We start from the raw sequence: 12,497 nt of genomic DNA on the forward strand, positions 1-12,497 counted from the left end.
TCTCCGTTCAACCAAGGGTCTTAATGGGTTGCTTTGAGCCAATCGTTATCTTAGCATCTTATAAGCTTGCTGTTGTGGGGACAAAATGAAGGGAGAACTTCACGGTAACCACCCTGTACTCCTGGAGGAAGGCAAAATGCAAGTGTATTAATATATGTATTTTTCTTTTTCCATGTCAGAAGCACCTACCAAAGCGCTTCTGTATTGCCCGGGGGATGTCTGAGGGGGCTCCTTTCATGTCCCTGTTATTTTCCCACCGAAGTGGTACCTATTCATCTACTTGCATTTGCACACTTTCGAACTGCTCGGTTAGCAGGAGCTGGGACAAGTTGACGGGAGCTCACTCCATCATGCGGCTTGCGCTCTCGGGTTTCGAACTGCTGAGCTGCCGACCTTAATGCTCCTCTGACTCAGCGCCTTAACCATTGAGCCACCACGGCCCCTTAATATATGGATGAATGAGTCAAAGCGAAAAGGCTAAGGAGATAACTGGTGAAGAATGCAGGGATTCTTAGAAATAAATATACAGAACCTTATACAGTTGTCCTCAACTTACAACCATTCGTTTAACGGCTGTTTGAAGTTACGACGGTGCTTAAAAGGTGACTTGCAACCAGTCTTCGCACTTACGACCATCACAGCATCCCCATGGTCCTATGATCAAAATTTGGGTGCTTGGCAACTGGAATTTATTTACAATGGTGGCAGCATCCCGGGGTCACATGATTGCCATTTGCAACCTTCCCAGGAGGCTTCCAACAAGCAAAGTCAATGAGGGAAGCTGGAGTCACTTAATGATTGCGGCAAAAAAGGTTGTAAAATCAGGCACAGCTCACTTAACGACCAAAGTTCTAGTCCCAATTGTGGTTGTAAGTCGAGGACTACCTGTACTGCAGAACACTCCTCCATCCCTACTGATATGAAATTAGAAACTGGCTTTATGTGGAGTTGAATTTAGATCCTGAAACCTCAGCTCAGCATATGACTTCCAGACCTAAGGCTTTCCGTTGTGTCAATATTGTTGCAAGCCTAACAGGAATGCCTTTATTGCTAGTTCAAATCGCTCTGAGTTGTCACCAGCAAGTAGCATCAGAAACCCTCATGAAAAATTCAAGGGTGAATCGCTTCTTCTTCCCCCCGGTTCCCCCTCCCCACGTCTTCAGGTCCATGCCACATTGTGAAATCTATTAAAGGGAAATTGGCTCTAGATTAAACGGAATAGTCCTTCCCATGCCATAAAAATAAGAAGTTGTTGAGGTTGTCACTCCAGATATTAACACTATCTGGATGAATGCAACAATAAGGTGATAAAGGGTGAGGGTGAAGCAGGCAGAATAGTCACATTAAGCTGTCATTAGCAACCTCGTAAAAATATTTGCTTCGACTGGTACCTGGTAAAAAGACTGATAGGCATAAATTAGATACATGATAAGAGACAAACAAGATCGTGTGCTTCTAGCCAATAATTCCCAAACACGGTCTCTGCCTGATTCCATGCAGTATTTAGCTCTTCACTGGGTAATGTTGCTCACTGCAGCCACAACACAGGAAACCTTTATCTGATATCGTTGCCACATTGTCTTGAGATATTACATGATCATTAACCCCTTGGCTTTTATATCCTTCCTCCTCCTCCTCCTCCTCCTCCTCCTGTATCATACAACATTAGTAGATGCTCTGATTGTTACATCATAGGCTTTATAACCTTTTTAAAAAAAATTGAGCTGAAACAGTGAGTAAGTCAAGAGGGTTTGCATTCTGCAGGAAGGAAATATAGAAAACCAGTGTAATACAGAATAAAGAGTGATGTTAGGAGCTGCCAAAATAACACACATGCTTTGACAATGCTTAAAAAGGCCTGCACTGAAAATGTATTATTATGGGCCATCAAGTCGATGTCAACTCTTAGCAACCATGGACAGGTAGTCCTCACTTAATGACCACAATTGGGACCAACATTTTGGTTGCTAAGTGAAGCAGTCATTAAGCGAATCCAACCTGATTTTATGACCTTTTTTGCAGCAGTTGTTAAGCCAATCACTGTGGGTGTTAAGCGAACCACGTGGTTTGTTAAGCAAATCATATGGTTCCCCATTGAGTTTGCTTGCCAGAAGCTGGCCGGGAAGGTTGAAAATGGCAATCACATGACCATGGGACACTGTGATGGTCATAAATGCGAACTGGTTGCCAAGCGCCCAAACCATAATCACATGACTGTGGGGATGCTGCGATGGTCATAAGTGTGAGTACCGGTTGTAAGTCAGGTTTTTCAGCACCGTTGTAAGTCCAATCCATTACTAAACAAATGGTTGTTAAGCGAGGACTACCTGTAAATAGATTTTCTCCAGGCTCTGTTCATAACCTGGTTCTTCAGGTCTTTCAGTGGTGCTCCCACCACCATTGTAACTGAATCCATCCACCTTACTCTTGGTTTTCTTCTTTTCTTTCCTTCCACCTTTCCCAGCATTATAGACGTCTCAAGAGAGCCAAGTCTTCACATAAATGTGTCCCAAATATGTTAATTTGATCATGGGCATTCGTGCCTCAAGTGAGAACTCTGAGTTGATTTGTTCCATGATCCACTTGCTTGTTTTCTTGGTGAACCACAGCATTAGGCATGTTCTTCAACACCAAAGTTCAAAAGCATCAATGCTCTTCCTATTCTCCTTCCTCAAAATTCAACTTTCACTTCCATAGCGCATCACAGGGAAAACCATAGCCCGCACAGTTCTGACCTTTATGGAACTATTGCAGCATCTGAATATGTTTTCCAAGGCCTTCATGGCTACTTTACCAAGTGCTAGTCTGCCACACATTTCTTCATCGTCAGTTTTAAAGCTGGTTCTTCATAGTTAATTTTAGTCCCATTTTTTCTCATGTGCTCCTTGACTTTCACTAATGGAGCTTCCAGATCACTTGCATTGAAACACAGACGCTTGAAACCTCCCTAGGCTTAGAATAAACCAAGTCTGAGGCAAATAAACACGATTTCCCCAAATGTCATTCCTTACATCCATCCACTCAAATATTTCCATTGCAAGTTTGGGATATTGTTTTTAAAAATGATCTGACAGCCACTCTCGTGACATTCCTCCGTTCCCCCACCCGCATTCTACTATAACTTAATTTCCTTTGGACCTCAAGAAAAAACTCTCCTGGTGCGTAATGTTCCAAATTGGGTATGTATGGAGGATATTTGGAGCTTTGCAAAGAGATCTTGCTCCCACACAACTGCCATTTCAGCCACCTGGGTCTCCCAAAGGAAGGACAGAATGCAAGATATTATAATGCATTAAAAATATAAATAGATAAATACATAACATTGAAAACCATTTACATCTGCCCCAGAGTATTCCTGGGAAATTTTAGTTGCAACCAATCGCAGGAAGGCCAGCAAAATCCATGCTGGGCTGAAGGAATGCATCTGGTGAAAGGTTCCCTTTGATACTTTAGCCTTAGGAACGATCACTGGAAGGCGAGGCCTCGATTCACCTTTTGGCACGCTGGCAGCAGCTGAACTGAACCCGGCTGTACAAAGGAGCCAACTGTTGGCCTTTCTGAAGATCCAGGGTTTCTTATTAATTGCAAGGTGTTCCAGAAGTAACCTGAACCTGTATGGGAAAAGCAGTGTTTATTTCCAAACTAAAAGAGGAGAGGCTTTGCCTTGGAGACGCAGGTGAAGGCTGGCAACAGCTGCTCTACCTGGCCCTGCCTAAATGAATGTATAATGGGGTGCCTTGGGAAGCCAACCTGACAATAAAGAGAAGTGAACATGGAACATCTGGAAAAGCTCCTCCATAAAAGCATCTCATCTATTTTGAGATGGGTGGGGACGACGGGGAAAGAATTGCAATTGCTTAAATGAATGAACAACATTCTGTTTGCTCCCAAAGTGAAATCTGGGAAATGTAATGATGATGGCACTTTTTTACCTGATAGGAAGTGAGGAAGATGGACACTTTGTTCTGTTCCTTTGCAATGACCAGTAGCAGAAGAAAGTGGATCACGCTGCCCAGTTTACCCCTGGCTTGCTAAACCCTTGTTTACTAAATAAACTACAGTTGGTTTATACCACTGTAAGTCATAATCTATGGCTTCTGCAGTGACAAGTGCACACAGTGAGCCCAAACCAAACAAACTATATTAAAGGTAGTCTTCCTTAATGACCACAATTGGGACCAGAATTTTGGTTGCTAAGTGAAGCAGTCATTAAGCAAATCTGACCCGATTTTACGATCTTTTTTGTGGCTGTCATTAAGCAAATCACGGGCTTTAAGTGAATCACATGGTCATTAAACAGACCACACAATGCTTCCCCATTGATTTTGCTTGCCAGAAGCTTACCGGGAAGGTAAAAATTGGCAATTGCATGACCACAGAACGCTGCAATGGTCATAAATGTGAACTGGTTGCCAAGTGCCTACACTGTGATTGTGTGACTGTGGGGATGCTGTGACGGTCATAAGTGTGAGGACTAGTCACAAGTTGTCTTTTTCAGGACTGTCATAAGTCTGAACCATCACTAAACAAATGGTTGTTAAATGAGGACTACCTGTATGGTTTACCATGTTGGATGGAAGTAAATGCTAGGTCAGAGTAATAAAGCAACAGGATGCCTTTAAAAATATTGTTATTGTGATGGGGTACATGCATGGCTTTGAGGAATCTGACTGAAAGAGGCAAGGCCAAACAGGTTTCTGGTGTGTTTCCCCTTTTAATCTACTCAAAAGACCATTTCAGCCAAGCTGTGTCAAACCATTTCACTTTTCCAACTTCACTTACGCTTTTGCATTCTTTCATTTCGAACTGATGCACACCCAGTCCAAACTGATCATTCATTTCCTTTCCTAACCAACTGGAAGTAAGCATTTCCTAGCCGGGTATAATAGGAGCTTAACATCTGGGTGTACTTAGCATAGCCACATCGGTCTAAGTTGTGCTAAATTGTAGACCTAACTCTAGATTTAAGAAAAGTGCTTGCAGAGCAGAGTGGCAAACTTACCATCTCTCTCAGTCGGATGAATTAGCAGCTTGACCTAGCACGGTGTTTCTCAACCTCAGCCATTTTAAGATGGGTGGACTTCAACTCCCAGGATTCCCCAGCCAGCATCAGCTGGCTGGGGAATCCTGGGAGTTGAAGTCCACCCATCTTAAAATGGCTGAGGTTGAGAAACACTGATCCAGCAGATGACCCCCTGAGAGGTAAACTGGTGATTTTTCTCCATCTGTCTTCTGACACAGCCTGGCTGGTATGTTAGGTCCCATGGCAGGGCTGTCCCCAGGAAGGGGGTCAAAAAGGATAAGATGGCAGCCCCAACAAGGCAATCAAAGCCCCCCCCCCTTTAACATACACAACATGCACTAAAAATGCGGGGGGGGGGAGCTTCCATCGTATGGTTATGATCACCATCTTCACTTTTTCCTACCCGCTCCCTGCAGATACCCTGTGATGCTTTTTGTCTTTGGTGAAGCTTCCTCTGGGTCTTGCCCTTGAACACTTCACAGACTTCCCCCTGACCTAGGAACAGACAAGCCTTCCGCGGTCCAGAAAACTGTTCAACTCATTTTAGGATCACCAGCCCCTCTTTCTCAGGATTAAGTTCAACAGACTATATTCAACAACCACTGGAATGATCCAATTCTGTTCTAATCACTGTTACACGTTTATCTGCCTGCCATCATCTCTATGACCAACCTTCTCTTTGTATCTGCTGCCCTTCCCTTTTCCTGTGAGTGCAGCGTCCTACGACAATCTAAAAATCTATTTTCTGCTCCTTATCAGCACAGCAGAACAGTTATTACAGAGTTTATTTGGGTCTCTAGATCAGTGCTTCTCAACCTTGGCAACTTTAAGATGTGTGGACTTCAACTCCCAGAATTCCCCAGCCAGCATGGGAGTTGAAGTCCACATATCTTAAAGTTGCCAAGGTCTAGAAGGATGGAGGGATACATGAAAAGTCAGCAACGTGCAATGGTGAATACCAGTCTTCCTCTTCCTCCTCTTCTTCTTCCTCCTCTTCCTCTTCCTCCTCCTGATTTTATCTTTCCTACACAAATTCAGAACAGCATATATGATATCCCATCGTCCATTTTTTGGATATTTATTGCAATCAGATAGTTTACTGGCAATATTGGTTTATGGCAACGTCCATGTCACTACTTACCCTGATGTACACATCAGGCTAAGCTTAACCAGTTTTAAGGTTAGTTCGCTTTTGTGGGTTCTGTAAGCCCAGCCCATTTGGGTAGCTAAATGAATCCAGAAACTGGGTCACTTCAATAACATAGTTAATAGTATAGTGTAAACCCAACCCAAGGATTATTGTAGAAATCTCTATTGGAACCCCAATTTCCCATCCTTTTTTTTCCTCAAAGAAAACACTCCAAATACTTTAATATTTTTAAAGGGAAAATGTTTACCCCCTTGTACCTTGTTGATTGTCCTTCCCAGTACTTGTTCTGTGATGAATCAATATTTCAAACAGATTGACTTTTCCTAAGTTCATGACCCCAGGATTATTGGAACCTTGAGTTATCCAGACTTCCCAGCTAGCATGGCTAACAGGAATTATTGGCACTGTAATTCCCAACACATCTGGAAGGTACCAGGTTGGGGAAGGCTGAAATAAAATTAAAATTAAATTAAACTCTTTGCTTCTTGCATTTTGCTGAAGCTTCTACTAAGAAGCTTTACTTCTTGTGCCCCATGATTTAGTCTTCCTTTTTGACCTCAACCACATAGGGGGTGGCTTCAAACAGGTCAATAAACCATAATGGAGTTTGTGGTTTTCATTTACCATATTGTATGACTCCTGACACTGTAGTGTACAAACCATGGTTTATGTCAAGGGTGGACAATCTGCAATCCCAGAGTTATACGTGGCTCCTAAGTCCTCTTTTGGTGGCCCTCGAGGCCTGCTCTAACCCTGTTGGGAACAGAAAGGACAGTTTCCTGCCATTTTGAGGTGTGATAAGCCTCAAATACTGTAGAAATATCAACTCTAAACAAATCAAGAAGCCTTTCAAAACTCCTCCCTCATTCAGATGTCTATAATGTGGCCTCACCCAATTTGCAGTCCTTAGTCCTCCAAAAAACTTTAAGAAACACCCTTGGCCACCAAAGATTTCTCGTCTTGGTTTATTCGTAACATTACATGTGACCCCAATTAGTGCGCCTTCTTTAAAAAAAAACTATTGTTAAAACAAGCCATGGTTCAGAAGGTCTAAACACAGGAGTGTCCCCAGGGAGGAGATCAAAAAGTCAAGATGGTGGCCTGTTTTGGTCTGTGCCACCACACGTTTAAGAAAAGGGCAGGGCTTTGATCCCATAGTTATGGGCACCATCTTGACTTTCTTGACCTCCCTGTGGATACCCCTGCAGGAACCCAACCGAATGAAAATGTTTTGGACTCCCTTGATGTGGTCAAAGCCAGTGACTATCTCTAGCCAACGCTGGGTAGCACCTGCTGGCATGTCACTGGCTCAGCTTCCAGTGCTGGGGAACTTTAAAAAAATAAAATAAAGGAAGAAAAAAAATGGGAAGGTAGGAAAAACCCAACAAGCTCTCTTATTGAGGTCTTCTGTGAATATCTTCAGAAAAAAACAAAATTGGGCAATCTGCTAACAATACACTTCCAGTGCCTAATTAATCAGCATTGTGAGCAGTTTGTACAGGTGGAGGGTGCGGCATCACATCTCCCTAATTAATCAGCCCAAACAGCTCGGCTGTGTGAGGGATGTGGCAATCCAATCTTTTCCCTTCCTGCCTCTAACAACCCCTTTCCCCATTAGAATTACTGTATTCCTTAACATTTACAACGGAGGGGTTGCAAAATTACTGGTGCTTGCAGGTGGAAGAGGTAGTCGTCCAAGATCCCAGATTTGAACATGCTGTCGAAATGAGCTTTCTGTGAAATTACTTTTTTATGTTATTTATTTATTCAGACTTATGATAGCCTCCCACTCCCACAGACGCTGCATCAGTACCGCCGTTCAGGCAATACCATAAGCTCTGGCACCTGAGCGTATTGTGTGAACTGACATGTGGTCCAGTCAACCAACCTTGGTCGAACAAGGCGTCATACAGAGCGATTGCAAGCCAGGTGAATATTCAGATTTAAATGCAATCAGCATGTCACGCAAAAAAGCAAAATTCCAAATCCTGTTTCCAAAACAAGGTGGCTTGCGCCAGCTTTTATGGGTGTCACGTCTCACGGGACGTGCTCGCAGATTACGAACAGGAAAACCGCGGACGGGAGCTCCCCCTAGCCTCCTTGTGGCGTTTCGGGGTGCGGTGTGAACCCCAAGTCTTCCCGCGAGCAAGCAAGCTGCTCTTTCACGCCCCCTGCTGGAGGCGGGGCGGCGGAGCAGCGAGTGTCGTCACGCAGGGCCGGCGCGGGGCTGTTCCGCTCTGCTTCCGAATGAATTCGATTTGACCGCGCCACACCTCACGTAGATTCGTTCAGTTAGAAGAACTTTGGGAATCGGAGCGATTAATTCAACAGCAGGCTAAAAGGAGTGGTGGTCAAAAGGGAATAAGCCGGGGAGGAAGGGGCAAATATCAATGTAATAGACTTAAATTTAGGTTGAAATTAGTTAACTTCAACTCCTGCCAGCTGATCTAATATGATTCTTCCCGGGGAAGTAGAAAAATCAAGGCTCCCGGCACGACCATGTCGCTTTCTTCGCAATAACACAACAAATAGTTTGCCGAAGCTCCAGGATATTTTGGGTTCCCAACTTTTTTCCTGCCTATGAATTTTTGGACGTCTCTTCCCCTGAGAATGAACCAGGTCCAATCCTGCTTAGCTTTCTGAAATCCAGGCAAACGTCTTCGTCCCCTTTTCGCTTCCTAGGATTGTATAACATATTTTTTTCTTCCTTTTTTTTTTCCCTATATGGATTTTATGGAAACTTTAAAAAAAAGATTTAAAACTCATACAAACTAATATAAAGCGAGGAAGGAAAAAGAAAAAGAAAGAAATCGAAGGCCAAGCAAAAAGTTCAAGAAAAGAAAAAAAGTGGAAAAATAGAAAAGAAAGAAAAGGATATAAAGAAGTGGCTTCCGATATTCTTCACAGCAGTTTTTTATTTATTTAAATTTTATCCCGCCTTTATTATTTTTATAAATAACTCAAGGAGGCGAACATACCTAATACTCCTTCCTCCTCCTATTTTCCCCACAACAACAACCCTGTGAGGTGGGGTGGGCTGAGAGAGAGAGGGATGGGCCCAAGGTCACCCAGCCGGCTTTCATGCCTGATGCAGGACTAGAACTCACGGTCTCCTGGTTTCTAGCCCAGCACCTTAACCACTAGACCAAATTATATTTTAACCTCTCTCTAAAGTTACATCATAATACTTTCTTTCCATAATTATTCTAATCATCAAAGCCATAAATCACAAGTTTTTTTTCATTTTTACACAAAAAGTCCGTAAGACAGTTCCAGTCACCAACAAAGGCAGAAGGTGTAGATTGTATAACGGACCTCTCGCTTAAACTCACCCGCTTGGGGCGGGGAGGGGAAGAACCGCATTCCTCTGAAATCCAGGATGGAAGGTGGGGCCAGCAGGGCCTTCATTAGCGAGTGTTCGCCCAGAGCCGGCGGAGCAAGGCTATAAATCACCGCGGAAAAGGTGGCTGATCTCTTGCTAAATAATTTACGACAGTCGCGTGGCGGAACGACGGGCTCAGGCCGGAGCAACAGGGCTTCCCCCGGCAGCGGCCGTAGGTGCATTCCGGCGCACGTTGCTTTGAGTCCGCGGATGGCAGCGAGGCTGTACTCATTATCAGCCCCTACAATCAGATTTCTCTCTCCGATAGAAGAGAATCTCTGTAGCTCAGCACCTTAACCACGAGACCAAACTGGCTCAACAGCCACGCTCAGAGCAGCAAGGACTCCACAGTCAACTGTGGGGTCCTTGCTGCTCTCTGAGCGTGGCTGTTGAGCCAGTTTGGTCTCGTGGTTAAGGTGCTGGGCTAGAAACCAGGAGGCTGTGAGTTCTAGTCCCGCCTTAGGCGTGAAAGCCGGCTGGGTGACCTTGGGCCAGTCACTCTCAGCCCAACTCGGTGCAACGTAGACTAGCCTCCACGTGGTGCACCCTGGGCAACGTGACTTGTCACAGGCTAAATAGTCTATACATCTGGCTGCTGGACCTCACGGCAAGAAAACAGCAGTATGAACACCAAACCGCTATGCCATACGCTGCTGTTCGCTTGCAGACGTTTCATTATCCGACTAGACCTCATGATGACGTTCCCTAGTCGGGCAATGAAATGTCTGCAAGCGAACAACGACGCTCAGAGCACTCCACAGATTTCTCTCGCACGCGGAAGGGACGTACAAATCCCTGCAAACGAAATAAAAGTTGCACGCGGGGGGGACAGAGGTAGTATTTTCAAAGCACCTGATCCGCAGGGCGCTGCCTTTGCTCCGGTTAACCGAGTTACGAAGACTTCCTCCGGCCCCTGAATGGGGCAGGCGGAAAAGCGCTCGGCCAGCGCCCCGCTTCTCTTTACTCGCAAGCAAGCCCCGCGTAGCCGGGAGGAAGCCCCGAGGAACTCAGCGGGCCTTACTTCGGGGCAGCCAGTAGGAAGACAAAGAATCCGTCAGGAGCGATTGCTACCCGGACCGATTCTGCTGGCTTCGCTTCCGATTCCTCTGTTGGCACCCGTCCTTGGCCCCTTCCTGGAGCCTTGGGGTGGGGTGGACTTCAACTCCCAGAATTCCCCAGCCAGCCAAGCCACCCAAGCTGGCTAGGGAATTCTGGGAGTTGAAGTCCACCCCTCGGAAAGTTGCCAAGGTTGAGAAACACTGCTTTGGAGTGTGGCCAAGCGCTATTGCTTCAGACAAAATGGCTCAGGGCCTTTCAGCGAGGAAAGTGGCTCCTGAGAAGAGGTTTCATCTTACGGAGGTGTTTCTCTTACTTTCTCTCGGTTCTTGGCGGAGGGCGAGGTTCCTACGAGAAGCAGCTCCGTTGCTGGCAAGACGTTTGCTAGGTCTGCAGGCCTTAACTTCGGAGCCCCCCTCACCATGTCTCGCTTAGAAGGCATGCACCCCCTATGAACTCTTCGCAGAGCCGCGTTCACACATACTCAAAGGTGGTTTAAGGAACAGATCGCCAGCGCTGTGCGAACATCAAACGCGAAATGGCCCGGAGCGGGAGAATGGAGGGACGAAGCGGCCTACAAGGAGCCGATTCAAGGAGTACCTCGCTTCTCTGCCTGAACTTAGAAAGGAGAGGTCGGGGACCCGGGCGCTCCGGAGGCAGGCCCAGCACCGGAGATTTGGGCCGCCCACTAGGTGGGGAACACCGGGCCCCCCTTCAAGCCAGTGTTTTGACTCCTGGTGACTGCCTGGACACGTCCCTGCAGTTTTCTTGGCAAGGTTTTTCGGAAGTGGTTTGCCATTGCCTCCTTCCTAGGCCTGAGAGGTAGTGACTGGCGCAAAGTCACCCTGCTGGCTTCGTGCCCAAGGCGGAACTAGAACTCAAGGTCGCCCGGTTTCTAGCCTGGTGCTTTAACCACTACACCAAACTGGCTCCCTAGCAGGTGCTAACCTTGGGGGCCACGGCTTGCGGGAGCCCACCGCGGCCACCCTGCTCCTCACTGCAACAAGCTCGCCCGCCATGGGGGCGGGGGGGGGCGGTCTTTCCAGCTGCGGCGCTGGACGCTCGCTTGCTTTCCCCTCCGCGCGGGAGCCGAGTGGGGTCAACGGCCACTTCCTCTCGCAGTCAATCAGCGCGGCTGCCCCTTCTCCGGGGGACGCCCCCATCAGAGGGCGAAGGGGGGCGGCTCCGAGGGGCGGCAGCTGCGGAGGGGGCAGAAAGGGCCGCGAGGCCTCAGGCCAGACGCGACCCCAGCAGTTCTTTGGCACCATCCCCTCACTGCTCTCACCCAGGCAGGGGGCTCCTTTAAAGAGCCGGAAACCCCCCACCTGTGGAATTCGAGTCGGAGGGAACCGAATCTAAGCTAGTAAGGGTAAAATCCCCTCAACTGCAACGCGAGACCTGGAAGAATGAGGACAGGATTCAAGAGGGGTATCTTGGGGGGGGGGCTTCCGACGCTGGGTACCCAGGCGGGCGGGCATTTCTCCAGGCGACGGACTAAGTTTGGGCACAGCTAAGTTCTTGCTTGTCCTCCTTTGCAGCCGGGGCTTAAACGAGCGGTAGATCCAAGCGGATACTGGTCTGGGGGTGCATATTGGATTGGAGCGAGCAAATACTGTATTTGGAACCAATCGCCGTCTGGGATTTTATTTTGCTAAGGGTGCGCGCACATGAACTTATGTAGCTGTAAAAAGGGTGGTTGATCAGAACAGGTGGAAAAAAATCTAACGGTTAGACCAGAAACATCAAGCCGACGTTTTTGTGCTTCAAATCAACCAAACTCGCGTAAAAAAACACGAGGGGGGGGGGCAGAATAAAAAACACAAAATCCGGCCCCGACAAATGCGATTGACCCAGACAGGACATTTGCAAAGCCGAAAAATATCGCG

The sequence above is a fragment of the Candoia aspera genome, chromosome 4, assembly GCF_035149785.1.
Source record: "Candoia aspera isolate rCanAsp1 chromosome 4, rCanAsp1.hap2, whole genome shotgun sequence".
NCBI lineage: Eukaryota > Metazoa > Chordata > Lepidosauria > Squamata > Boidae > Candoia > Candoia aspera.